Raw genomic sequence first — 14,840 nt, 5'->3', positions numbered from 1 at the left:
TGATTAATGCCTGCGTTGCATTTAGCCAATGAATGTAACTTAGCTTTCACAAAGGGTTATATACTGCAAAAATATAGCAAGTACAGAAGTACAAATATTTTCTCCCAACATGTAGGTGCACGCTCTCCCCTATACTAGCACTCCTGGCCTTCCAGAGCTAATAAGGACATTGCTCTCTCTAATTCCACCTAAAACTAGGAAAGAATAGACACAACAGAGAAAGAAGCAACAGCAGGGTCATTTCTCTCCTTCATGTGATCATGGACCCAAGGCTCCTTCTCTACTCCATAGCCCACAGCACTTTATTCTCCTTGTTCAAATACCAGCCAGGCCAGAAAAGGGAAAAGGTCTGTGATTGATTAGTACCTTCTGAAGGCACACCCTATATTGGCTGTGTCCAATCAAAAATTCTCCTCTGGTAAGCAGATCAGAAGGAAGGAAGGAAGGAAGGAAAGAAGGAAGGAAAAAGGGAGAGAGAGAGGGAGGGAAGAAGAGAGGAAGAAAGGAAGCATTTACTAACATTACCATATGCAAAGCATTATGGTAAACTCTAGTGATACAAATAGAAAAGTAAGATGATCCCTGCTCTCAAAGAGCTTACATTCCAATATGAGAAGACAAAATACATGGAATCTTTTAGCTTCAAGTTAGATGAAGGGTCCCATGGTCCTTAGAATGAAGTGGCAAAGCAGATAGCAATGCCTTTTCTTTAATGCCAGTTCCCCTGATAAAATCATATCATAATAACTAATAATAAAAGCTAGCATTTATGTAGTACTTTAAGGTCTACAAAGTGCTTTATATTTGTAAACTCATTTGATTTCAGTTTCTGATGCTGGACCATTTGACAATACCAAGGACTTTGGAGACAAAAATTTTATTTTCTTGGTCTTCAATAAATGTAGCATCTGGAGGAGCAGTTGCCAGGCTGCATCTCCATAAAGGATTGCTTCCCAGGATGATGGATGAGGACACTGGACTGCACGCTCAGGTATACTTGGAAAATGCATAGGCAGAATGTGCTGATGCATTCTAATAAGGATTGGGCTCATTGGTAAGTCCCATGTTACATGTATAAAATACTTTGTAAACCTAAAATCACTATTTAAATGTCAGCTATTAAGGCATACTATTCATAATTTTAAACTAGGTAGGGCCAGGTTATCCTGTGGTAGTACTTTCTAGGTAGCTAACAATGCAATGGAATTCCACAAACATTTAAGTGCCTGTTATTATTAAACTTTGTGCTTGGCCCTGGAAAGCAAGAGAGGTAGCAGAGGTGACTCCCTACAAGCAGGAGCACAGAGCAAAAGAACCTTCGAGGTCATCTAGTCCAATTCTTTTATTTTACATGTGGGGATCTAAGATTATCAATCTTCTCTCTCTCTCTCTCTCTCATCTACCATATATCTATCTACTGTGATGATTGGAGTGATGCCACCTGCTGGAGAGTTACTGTAGGAAAGCTCCGCTATGAGGAGAAGGCGTCTGCGGGCAAGCCATGCAGCTTTTCTTTGGCATCAGGAAGTGATGTTTGCTCGTGGGTACTGTCTATCAAAGCTACCAGCCAATTAGCTTGGAGCTGTGTATGTGTGTGGACAGGATGTTCCCAGTTTCACAGGAGGCTTATGGGATGAAGAAGGGGTGGTTCTCTCTCTTGAACCAGGACTCTCGTGAAGGGTGGAACAGAAATGCAGGCTCCCTGAGATAGACAGCTGAATCTTGGCCTCTTTCTCTCTCTTCACCAAATTCTTATTCTCCTTAATAAATGCTTAAAAGTCTAACTTTTGCTAAAGCTTATAATTTATTGGCGACCACTCATTAGATATTTTAGACAGACTAACTAGAATTTTAGCCCCTTACACTACCGATGTATGAATATATATCTATATCTATATCTATATAAGAATTTGTCCAGGGACTTACCAGTAGAAAATTAGAGGGTATGTCAGTGAGATATAGTGGCTAGAAAGCCAATTTGAGTCAGGAAAACCTGGGCTCAAGTCTGACCTGTTATACATATTGGTTATGTGGCCAGTCATCTAACCTCTCAATACCTTCAGTAATTCTCTAAGACTTTAAATTTTAGAATATTTACCTATCTACTTTGTTGGAGGGAATTCCAATGAAATAAAAATATTGGTACCTTCCACTACCCTTCCCCTCCCCACCATCTAAACTTATTCATCAGTCCCACTCCTCACTTTTGGGGAAAAGGAGATGAAGTGCCCTGCCCATGCTTTTTTGAGTTGGTCTAGATGGACCTCAGACCACCCAGCTATTGATAACTATTGATAATTTAAACCTACAGCCTTCTCAGTATTACTTGGGAATAGGAAGAAATGGTAACATTCATTTTATTGTCTCTTCATTTCCCCCTAGTGTAGAAATGCTGAATAATGATCACTCCAAAAGGGCTGGGGGTATTAAGGAGAGAGAATTACCTCCTGGGGTATCTATAAAGAACAAAGGTATATTTATCTCTACCATTCATCTCCTGCCTAACTGAGGAGGGACATAGCTTCAGTGGCCATAGGAACATTGCATTTAACATTGAACATTTTTGAAAAACCCAAAATTAGTATTCAAAACACCAAAAAAATTGTTGCTGAAAACGTGGGGAAAGATTTGAAAACAATATAGAGAGATAACTTGAAGGGGAATATGTCTTGGTGCACAATTCATAGAAATGATCATTTCCTCCCTTTGTCTAAAAGTATTATATGCATTGGCAATGGGACATTTAAGCATTTCTAACAATTTTAATAGCAGGATTACTCACCTTTCAAGATGAATTTTCAAGACGTGTACATCACCATCAATTTCAATTCTGGTGTATTTCACAATAAAGTATCTTTCCCTAGTGTCTTTGAGAGTAGGCAAACCTATCATCCATTTTATCCTTATTATTTATTGCTCACATATAGTAGACACTTAAAATTATTTGTTGTATTTCATTGAATTTGACTGAATTGACTAGAAGCCCTTAGAATTAAATTTGAAGCCCATCTCTGTCTTAGTGACAGAGGATACTTAGTACACTTAGTAGGTATATGGCTTTGGACAAGGTCCTTAAGCTCTCAAGGCCTGAGTTTCCCTATTCTATTGACTTTTTCTTCCATGTGAATGTATTTTTTCCCTCCACTTTCTTCTGACTCTGTCAGGTTTCTTCATGATTCTCTCTTCCACACAAAGGCCCTTGGAAATTTGCACTGAAGGAGGGTTGTAATGGAAAAAATGGACCACAAGACCACTAGAACAGACCAGTAATGAGCTCAAGACAGAGTAGAAAGAGAGAGTCAGGAATAAGCTTCCTTCTTTCCATCTGGGACACTGGAGAGTAATGCTGCTTTCCAGATGACTAAGAATGCAATGGGATTCCACAAACATTTAGGTGCCTTCTATTATGAGACTTTGTGCTTGACCCTGGAAAGCAAGAGAGGTAGCAGAGGTGACACTCTATAAGCAGGAGCATAAAGCAAACTGGAAAGGACCTTAGAGATGACGCAGTCCAGTGCTTTCATTTTAAGTGCGAGCATCTAAGACCTAGTGAAATGAAGCGATTTGTCTAAGGTTTTTAATATTTATTTTTAAAATTTTTGAATTCTAAATTCTCTCCCTCTCTCCAACTCACATTGAGAAGGCAAGCAATATGATATTGATTCTACATATGAAGTCATACAAAACATCTCCATATTAGCCATGTTGCAGAACACACACACACACACACACACACACACACAAAGGCAAGAAAAAGAAAAAAATAAATAGCGTGAAAAGAGTATACTTCAATCTGCACTCAGAATGCATCTGGTCTCTTTTGGAAGGTGGACAGCACTTTTCATATTTGCTTTCATTCTGGTCTTTGCTCTCCCTGGGACCTGGTTTCTACCAGGTGTCTCTGCATCTCTGGCCATCCTTGCTATCACTGGTTTCACTCAATTCCCTCCTTCCACATTTAGCACATGGATCTTGAAGGGGAATTTGGAACACTCCTTACTGCCATCATTCAGAAACCTCTCCTTTGAAGCTCACATTATCAGCATTTTTCACTCTTAAAATCATGGTGGTTATCCTGATCCTCCCTCAGGCCATCTTTCTTTCTTACAGAATTCAGGCTCTTGCTCTTTCTTCCTCTCTTCATCAATTCCATCTCTGATTCTAAGGAACTTCAACATCCATATGGGACTCCCCCGAGCTCCCTAACTTTCCAATTCCTCAATATCCTTAAATCCCATTTCTTCACTTCACCTTTGTATGACAGAAATGGTCATTCTCTGGATCTCACCATTACTCACAAGCATTTCCTTTCCTTAATAAAAAGTGGGGACATTTTTCTGATTGGGAACCCCTCTTATTCCATCTCTCCCTAGATTTCAACTTTCCTAAACCTATTCTGAGAAATTTGGTCTAGGGTCACTTAGATCTCAAGTCTCTTAAGTCAAGATGAGAAGCTGAGAAGGAAGAAGGTCATCCTGTGCCCTTTCTGGCTATAATCTGGCTTCTCAACTCATGGGCTTGAGAGAGAGTAACCTAAAAGCTTCTTTTCAGAGGGAGCATGGGCCTGTACTTGCCTCGTACTAGGTGAACTTAGAAAGTGGGGTGGAGTGGCAGGCAGTCAGCTTGTTTACTATCCCCACCTTCATTCCTCTCTCCTGTAAGTCTGTTCTGAGATTACTGTGTATACTTACCCACTGGGGCTGAGACCAGGGCTGGACCAGAACTGGATTTTTACCTTTGTCATTTCTTCTCCCTTGCCTGAAGAAACCTATTAAGAGACATCTTTCAAGGAGTACACTCACTGCAGCTCTTCCCAACTGTTGTTCTTTGTCTAAGCCTTCTTTCTAAAAAGACTGCAATGATTTTGCACCCTCTACATTTCTCACCTTTGGCCAGATTTCCCACCTCAGTTTCCCTGCCTGGCGTTCTGGCTCTGATGGTAAGTAGTGCAGATTGGAAGAAGCATAAAATGTATGAAGGGGGAATAGGGTGAGACAAGTCTAGAAAAGGTGGTTGTAACCATATTGTGTATTTTTTTACGTACCAGGATAAGGAGTTTGGGCTTTATTCTATTGGCGATGAAGCACTACTTAGGTTTTCTGAGTAGGGGAGTAACACAATCAGGCCTATTACCCATTGAATCCCAATGCAGATTTAAAGGCTTTATTAAACCAGTTGCATCTTCAAACCACCATATTATTTTCGAAATTCAACATTATGGGAAATTTAGTCTAATCCTCTTCCAAAGAGTGGTTTTGTCTTCAGTCACAACAACTTAAAATTGAAGAAAGGAGTTGGAGAATTTCTTCCTCCCTAGATAAATTAGGGTAGACTAAGACATGACCAATGTAATTATGTACCCGCATACCAAGTCAACAACTGTCTTGTGCTTAAATATTATTCCTTCTTTAAGAAGACCTCTGTGCAATGGAGACTGATCTTATTGTGGATAAAGTAAGCTTTGTCCTTGAATACTTTAAGTCCTGTAGCCATTCCGGAATACTAATTATGGATTCAATTTGTAGCCATTTTAATCCACACTTAAAGGGAGAGGTTATGTTCTTAGGTCCTGGGATGCCCAAGTGAATTTAATATAAGGAAACGCAAGTGTTCTTTCCAATGCTCCAATTAGTTTAATTTATTTTTTCCCTCCAATTAAGGCCATTGTAGTTGAATAGAATAATGGGCTTGGAATGAGGAAGACCTAGGTTTATGTTTTTGATATTTCCTAGCTGAGAGATTCTGCACAGGTCACTTAACTTCTATATGCTTTAAGCAAACGGCTTGCTTAAAGACTTCCAGTGACTTAGCTATTTAGTCAGGGATGGTTTACAATCTGAGTTGGTGGAGGGACTTATTACAGTGACAAAATCCCAAAACCATCATGTATTTGTGAATGGATTTGCCCCTGGAAGGGACTGTCTGTCTGCTTCCTAGCTAGATCATAAAATGATTTCTTCCTGGGCTCTACAGTATAATTCAGTTGAGATAGACAATAGCCAGTCACTCTGGCACATCCCTAAATTAGCTTCTAAGCCATTTCTTAAAAGAGACACAGACTCACCAGCTCCAGAGTCAGGATCTCAGCTTGAAATCTTACTGGCACTACTGGTGTAATCTTGGGAAAGTTGCTTAATCACCTCTGGCCTCAGTTTCCTTATCTGTAAAATGAAGTAGTGGGAACAGATGGCTTCCGAGGTCCCTTCTAGGTCTAAATTTATGCTTCTTCTATATAATGTTCAACATTCTCCCTTCACTTCCAGGAATCTGCAGTTTTGCCTGTGTAGTAGAGTTATCTGAAAATCAAATTTGGTTATTTACATGAAAATGCTACCTCAGATTCTCCTGACTCAAAGTGATGGCTGTTGAATTATTGCTATGAAGCCATGTTTTGGTCTCAATATCAATGCACATCTCTTTAAGGAGAACAGCATCTCTGTGCTTGGGTGAAAGTTAAAAAGAGAATATATGGGGAAAGAAAAACTTCCTTTAACTAGGCCTATTTGGTTAATTATTGTACAATGGATTTGGTGCCAGAGGACCTGGGTTCAAATCCCAGCTCCCTCACTTACTGGCCATTTGATTTTGAATAAGTCTCTTAGTTTCTCTGAGTCTCAGTCTTCTCATCTGTAAAGTGTGTGTGTGTGTGTGAGTGAGAGTGAAAGAGAAAGAGAGAGAGAGAGAGAGAGAGAGAGAGAGAGAGAGAGAGAGAGAGAGAGAGAGAGGATAGGACATAGACTAGATAACCTTGAAAGTCCCTTCCAGCTCTAAGGTCCTATCCTAATATTTAAAACTAAGTAGGATGTGGGGGAGCAGCTAGGTGGTGCAGTGGATAAAGCACTGGCCTTGGATTCAGGAGTACCTGAGTTCAAACCTGGCCTCAGACACTTGACACTTACTAGCTGTGTGACCCTGGGCAAGTCACTTAACCCTCATTGCCCTATAAAAAAACCAAAAACCCAAACCAAACAAACAAAAACTAAGTAGGATGTGAGCAGAGGGAATCCAATGAATTATTAATTCAGGCTAACTTCCTAATCAGAAAGCTCAAGAAATGTTCAAGATTTGATGTCCTGACTGCTCACCCAAGGAAAGGGGTCCAAGGCATGGGTATGATCCCAAGAAGTAAGTATCTGACTTTGAGCAACATGAGTTTGGGTGAAAGTGAGAGGGCATAGGAAGCCATTTTGTATTGCTAGTGATGTTTATTAGGACTAATAGAAAAATCATTTTCTCTTATGCCAAGTGTTGAAGAGAAATTAAGGCATTGTGGGGGCTGGGAAGCAGAAGAGAGCCATGGACTTCTGGGAGGGCAACTTGGGCATGGTTTTCTTTAAACACTGCTGGGAATGTCCGAAAGGAGGAGCAAGCTGATTGAGTAAAATTTCCATGGAGGTAATTAAAGATCGCCAGAGAATAGCAAGGAAACTGATGCACAGCTGGTCTATTATCAGCTTGTGCTTGGATACAAGTGGATGTAATAATGAGAAAGAATGATGTAAACTTGAGGTGAGAGTCAATGGGGTGAAAGAGATGAAAGAAAGAACAAAATGACTTATGTGCACAAAAATATTTATAGCAACTCCTTTTGTTATAGAGTAAAGAACTGGAAACTAAGGGAGTGCCCATTAACTGGGGAATGGCATATGGTATATAAATGTAATGGAATATTACTGTGCTATACTAAATGATGAAAAGCCTGGTCTTAGAGAAACATGGGAAGACTTGGAAGAATTGATGTGGAACGAAGTGAGCAGAACCAAGAGAACAATGCATAGAGTAACAACAAGCGTGTTGTTTCCTCCATTAAATTGTAAACTCCTTGAGGGCAGAAACTTTTTGTTTTGTTTTTTTTTTTTGCTTTGGCCTCTTTTGTATCCTAGTGCTTATCATAGTGCCTGGTACATGGTAGGTATTTAATAAATGTTTATTGATTGATCTTTGTTTTGTTTTGTTTTTTGGAGGGGCAATGAGGGTTAAGTGACTTGCCCGGGGTCACACAGCTAGTAAGTGTCAAGTGTCTGAGGTCGGATTTGAACTCAGGTACTCCTGAATCCAGGGCCAGTGCTTTATCCACTGTGCCACCTAGCTGCCCCGATTGATTGATCTTAAAGCAAGTATGCCAAGGATTCATGTTTTTCTGGGGGTAGGGAACTTCTGGTGTGGGAACTCCCTCTGAATAGTTTGTACCATTTCTCTTAAGCAGAAGGATGCTCAGAGAATTCTAACAGTACAATCTCTTTTGTTTTCTCCTTTATGTCACATTCTTCTTCTCATTAAACTCTTGATATTGGTTTTGTCTCTTCAGAATTTTTATATTTCTAACTTGCATCTAGGATTGTTTCCTTCATCTTGTCAACCCTTCAACTGTGAGATATAAATTGGATATTAAATCATAAATCTACCCTACTTAACCTTTCCCTTAATTTATCTCCCAGACTAGTAAATGGAAGAAGCTTCTGGTTTTCTAGATAGACCTTTTATTGTATGGTAGTCACAAGGTGATGTTGATTAGAAGGATAGGAAAGTAGAAATACAATACAAATCGTCTTAAGTCTAGGCTTAGTCTATATTCTGTATAAAACTCACCAAAAGCGGAAGGCCACCTTTGGGGTGAGAGACCGAGTCAAGCGCGTGCTGTTAACCAAGAGCCAGGCCGAGTCAAACTCCAGTCCGCGTCTGTCTGTGCAGCGCAGCCAGGAGACCAGCGGAGCAGGAAAAAAGCCCCACTTCCGTTCTCTCCTTGCCTTTTAAGCTTGAACCCCGGAAGTCGAGTGCTCAGCAGGCAATCTGGCGTGCGTCACAGGTGGACTGGTGTGTGTAGCTCATGCTGTTGGTCTCCTCCCCAAAAGGGTGGTCCTAAAAAAAACTGGCGTCTCTCCATTATCTAACCGACTGTTAAAACTTTTTACCACATTCCCCCCTTTTGTTCCTCAAGAAACAAAATATTTCCTTGACGGAACAGTAAAAATAATATAATAACTATTGCTAACTAATAATATGTGAACAACAATATAGAAAAGGAAGAGAGGAAAGTTTTGTCCAGAGGGGCGATTTTTTTTGTCCTCATGAACCGACACTTTGACATTAGTCTTGCAAAGGGAGAGCCTCTGCAGAGAGTACATGTTACAGATAGTGTATATTATAACAGAAAGGAGATAGTAAAAACTAATAAAGCAAAACAGTTCATATAAAGTCTCTGAGTTCTCTTATCTTCTTGAAGTGGTAAGATGTCATCAGGAGGAAACTGGATTCTGGTCTGGAAAACTGGATTCTGGACTCTGGTCTGGATTCTGGTCTGGAAAAACTGGATTCTGGACTCTGGTCTGGAAAGCTGGATTCTCTTCTTTAACTGTTTGAATTGCTGTATTTTTACTAAACCTTAGCATAGCATTGTCAATGATCAAATTAATAAATTCCATTACATCCCCTCCTTTATATCCTTAGACTTCTAATAGAGGGTTGAGGTAGTTATGCAATCTGTAACACTTTTTACCACCATGTGTCTGGATCAAAGCCAAATTTAGTATGTGTTCATGACACCTGAAAATGTTATGGAAAGGTTATCATACCATATCTCATGGTTCCGAGACAGCCAGTGATTGTGCTAGGCCACAGGTGAGTTCAACTGAGTGAGATAAAAAAATAAATAAGTTCAGTTAAATTAGGAGGGAGAGAGGATGAATACTGGACTGTGCCTAGTAATTGTGCTCTACATAGTCACCATCATAAGCAAACCATGGACTTACGTATACCTGTCTCTCCTTTTGTTGCACATATATTCTCTCCAGGGCCTGCATCAGAGTTCACAGCAAGTTAGTCACTGAAATGATAAGTTTCCATACTTCCAAAATCTCATATTAATTTCACCTAAGACAGTATGATGGTAAAAATTCGTGCTATGCTGCATAACTGAGAACATATTAGTGATATATACAATAATTCCAAACCATACCCAGAGTATGACATATAAATAATAAACGAATGTAAATAGCTGATTATATTAGACATTGTTACATAATCTTCTTTTAGACATTATTACATAATCTTCTTTTAGCAAGTAGACCACATCATCTTATACATGAATTCTCTAGTATAACAGTAGCAGATACTTAAAGTGGTGATTAATTCATCAAAAAGAAATAAGACTTCAATTAGCAAGATTCAATATTCAATGTTTTCAGTGAGGTATCAAGCAATAGGGTTCAATAATCCTTTCTGGTCTTTTTTAGTTAAACAGAAAACAATAAAAGAGAAAAGAGAAAGAAAAAAAATAAAATAAAACTCACTAGAACTCATGGTTCTCTTTGAAAAGTCACTTAGTTTACAAATTCGGGTTTTTAAAGAAAAGCAAAAGAAACAAAAGTCAAAACAAAGCAAAACCAAAAACCAAAAATAAAAAGCAAAAGATTTGCTAAGCACCCTTTTGTGCTCTTAAAGAACTTAAAGGTGTGGTGAATTCCAGGTCTTTTCAGTGCCTTTCAAAAGTCAAAACAAAACAAAAACAAAACCAAAAAGGATTAAAAAAAATAGGTATAGGGTAGGGAAAGGGTGGGAGAAATTGAGGTGGGCCAGAAAACTAGGCCATGTGCTTCAGTGCTTTTGCCTGTAGAAGGAAATGCTTGTTAAATTTTAAGGTAGTTAAGCTGCTAGAGTTTGGGGTATGCCACATTGTTTTAACTGGTTCCCCAATTCTCTGCATGCCAAAGTGGCAGGGGTTTCTGAATTGTCATTGATCTTTCTAATGCTGTCATAATGTTCTTTATGGTAGAAAATGTGGAGTTCTCTAGCATCAGTTTTGTCTGTGCCACTGATTTTCAATAAAGGCTGATTTAACTGATGAACTACCACTTTCAGCTGATGCTGCTTAGCAAATGCTACAATTGTATCATTTCCTCCCCACTTTCCAAATTTCTTTAATTCGCCAACATATTCTTCAAAAGGGGAGTCATTTACTCTAAAAGACTCAAACTCTTGTCTATGGTTAATCATATAAGAAGCAGCTTGTCTATGTCTGAGATGATTTCTACAGTGACCTTCTAGCTGGTCTGCTAAAGCCCTAAAAAGGCAATTTCCATCTCCTGATACTTTACGAAGACTGAGTCCCAAAGCATTTAACTGATCAGTGGGATTATCAAATGGGAACTGCCTATTTCCTCTGGACTCTCTTTGCTCTTTAACAGTTGCTATTGTTAGGGTTTTTAGCTCTTTAGCGTGTACCTCAGGTCTATCTGAAATCTCTTCACCTATGAATGGTGCAGGCTTTACATGAGAGCAATGAATCCATGAGTCTTTTTCACCAATTTTAATGGCAGTAGGAGTTGTCAATAATACCTGAAAAGGTCCTTCCCAGGCAGGTTGGGTTCCACTGGTTCTCTGAAAATTCTTTACATATATTTTATCTCCTGGGTTGAAGTTATGCAATGAAAAGTCTAATGGTCCTGCCTGGACCACAGCTCCTGCCTCATGGAGTTCATGTAGCCTGGTCTGCAATTCCTGTATATAGGAGGCAACAGAAGTATCACCTCCCACCAGTGATGTATAAACTGGGGAAAAAGTTTTAGCTTGGATAGGAGGGTGACCAAAAAGCATTTCATAAGGAGATATATGAAGTTCTCCTCTTGGTCTACTGCGTAGATAGAATAATGCCAATGGTAGAACATCAGGCCATTTCAAATGGGTTTCAGTACATAATTTGCCAATCATACTCTTAAGCTCTTTATTCATACGTTCAACTTGGCCTGAACTTTGTGGATGGTAGGGCGTGTGGAATTTTGGAGTCACTCCCAAGAAAGAGTAGATTTGGGATAAAATTGAATCAGTGAAATGTGTACCTTTGTCAGAATCGATGCGGACTGGTGGGCCAAAACGAGGTACTATCTCTTTAAGAAGAATTTTGTCAACAAAAGCAGCTGTGGCTGGGGGGGGGGGGCTGGGAAAGGCCTCCACCCACCGAGTGAGCTGATCAACTATAACAAGGCAAAATTTATAATGTCCTGCTTTTGGCATAGTAATATAATCAATTTGTAAGTGCTCAAAAGGTGTATATGCTAGAGGACGCCCTCCATAAGCTTTGGCCTTGAAAGCATACTGATTATAAGATTGACATGTGGAGCAGCCCAAGCAGATTCGAGATGTTCATCAGGCAATCTGGCGTGCGTCGCAGGCAGACTGGTGTGTGTAGCTCATGCTGTTGGTCTCCTCCCCAAAAGGGTGGTCCTAAAAAAAACTGGCGTCTCTCCATTATCTAACCGACTGTTAAAACTTTTTACCACACAACCCTGCTAATTTCATAAGATTCTTCATCTCTCCCTTAACAATAGCAGTATGCATGTATAGTACATATGAGGTTAAGAATTTGAAATGAAGAAACTGAGGCCCAGAAAGGCTAAGTGACTTTTGCCTGGGGTCACATAGTTGGTAACATGTTGGATACTAATCATTAATAGCAATTTGTACCAGCTAAAATCCAGTATAGCCCCTTTAGCTAGTGAAGGGGAAGAGAAGGGAACAAGCACTTTCACAGCACCTACTGTGTTACAGGCACTATGCCAAACACTTTACAAATGTTATCTCAAGTAGGTGCTATTATTATAAACTGAGGCAGAAAAAGGTTATTTGTCGAGAGCCAGTAAATGTTTGAGGTCACATTTGATCTCAGATATTCCTGATTGTAGGCCCAGCAGTGTATTCACTATACCACCAAATGGTATTAGAAAAATACAAATAATAATAATAACAATAATAATAATAATAATACAGACACAAATAGCATCAACAGACTCTTCACAATATTCTTGTAAAATTATCCATTTTCCATTTGCCCACCCACTAGCTGTGCCTCTGCTGGACACAGGACAGGCCTGGAATCTATGTTGCTCAATCCATATGACTCACAGTATCACCTTGAGTGAGATATTTCACATCTCTACAAAACATCTACATTCTGGAACATAGGGAGGTTGGCATTTGTTTGTTCAATACTCTAAAAACTTTGAATAAAAATGACAAATATCCTTTCTTCCTCTTTGTCCAAGAAAGAAGATGCTGCCTGCTTTCTTACTCAATTCCATTCAGCTACAGTCTTTGCTGTGTAATATAAATGTTTGGAAATGGTATCCTTGTTTTGTGCAAAAACACCATCCTTCCTGCACATCTTCTGCAACACAAAAAGCTGCTTCTCTGACATCTCCAACCTACCCCTTTGTGGAGATGGGAGGTACACATCTGTTACAACACATTGCATTATTTTGGGATATTTCCTTATGTATTGATCAGTTGTGCTGACTATTTTTCCTCTCAAAGAAATACTATTTGTTTTATGGAATGGCTCTTTGGGAGATGGAAGGAAGGGGGACAATTGTGATAACTATGATGATATAAGAAATAAAAGATGTCAATAAAATTTATTTTTTAAAAAATCATGCCTCTCCTACAAAACTCTGAATTCTGGAAGGTATATCCATTAGTCAGTTAGCAAACAGACTTTTGTGGATCTATTTTAATTAACCTATATGACCTTGAGCAAACTAGGCAGCCTTCCCAAGCTTCAGTTTTGTTATCTATAAAATAAAGGGATTGAATTAAAAGATCTTTGAGACCCCTTTCCGCTCTAGCTCTATGACCCCATGAAACTTCAAGGATTCTAGTTCCCATTAATTTCTCATAGCCTCTGAATCCTTGTACATACTCATTGTGCCATACAACTTAGTAATTTTATTGTAGCTGGTTTTTTACTATTTTTTTATGCAAAAGTCTAATTGTCTTACCAACTAGATTTCAAGCTCTTTGAAGGCAAGAACCATGGCATAGAAAGAAACAGAAAACAAAGGGTATGCATTTCAATGACACACTTTTGTATTAGTCATTTTGCTAGTAGAGGCAGAACCATGGAGAAGTCACAGGAAAGCATTATATATAAGGTATTAGAAAAGAACTTTGCTGTATAAAAATAGTATTAAATACTAAATACCATATTGGATATTAAATACAAAATACTAAAATACCATCAAATGTAGTGGAAAACCTAAACTAGCATCTAAAAATTTTAGGACACAAGGAAATTGGAGGAAAGAACTAGACCTGTGCTATAAAGGAATGGAGTAGAAGAGAAGGAAGAGAATGGATTTGTGTAAGGGTTGAAAAGGGAGAAGGCTAGGGCCAGCCAAGTTCCAGATCAAGGGTTCTTATCCCTAAGAGGTGGGGAAGAAATTTAAGAGGTCCATGAACTTGGATGGGAAAAGTTGCATCTTTTTTCCCCCCAATCATCTCGAACTGAAATTTAGCATTTCTTTCAGGATTCTGAGGAGTCTATAGGCTTCATATGATTGCTTAAGGAGTCCATGAAACAAAAATATTCTAAATCCTGCTCTAGAACATGAAAGCTGATTAGGACAGGATAAAACCCCTTTTGCCTCTAGGAACTCTGGCCCTCCAGCAGCCACAGTAGATCTGGCTTTCACTTTATAGACTTTTGATTCACTCAAGTCCTATCTAGATGAATCTAGATATAGATGAATTTGAGGACAATCCCTTCTGATCTCCCTACCTTGCCTATTCATCCCACATGGACTAATTCACCAAACAATAAGCCAAATTCTGGTGAAAAGAATGATGAATTTGGAGCTTGAAGGTCTGGTCTGGGGCTCAGGCTCTGTCTCTACTTGCTTTGTTTTGGATTAATCACTTGACTTCTGTTTATTCTGGTTAGGTGAGGGGTTTTGTTCTAGTTCTAAATCCCAGGATTTTAAAGGTGTGACTTGAGGGTTATGATGGTCTCAAGGTCCCATCTGCTTGCTGGTAGATATCTAAGATTCTTTTAATAGTGGATAAAGTCTTTT

This window comes from Dromiciops gliroides, chromosome 3 (assembly GCF_019393635.1).
Source record: "Dromiciops gliroides isolate mDroGli1 chromosome 3, mDroGli1.pri, whole genome shotgun sequence".
In the NCBI taxonomy this organism is placed as follows: Eukaryota; Metazoa; Chordata; class Mammalia; order Microbiotheria; family Microbiotheriidae; genus Dromiciops; species Dromiciops gliroides.
This window is presented reverse-complemented; position numbering follows the sequence as displayed.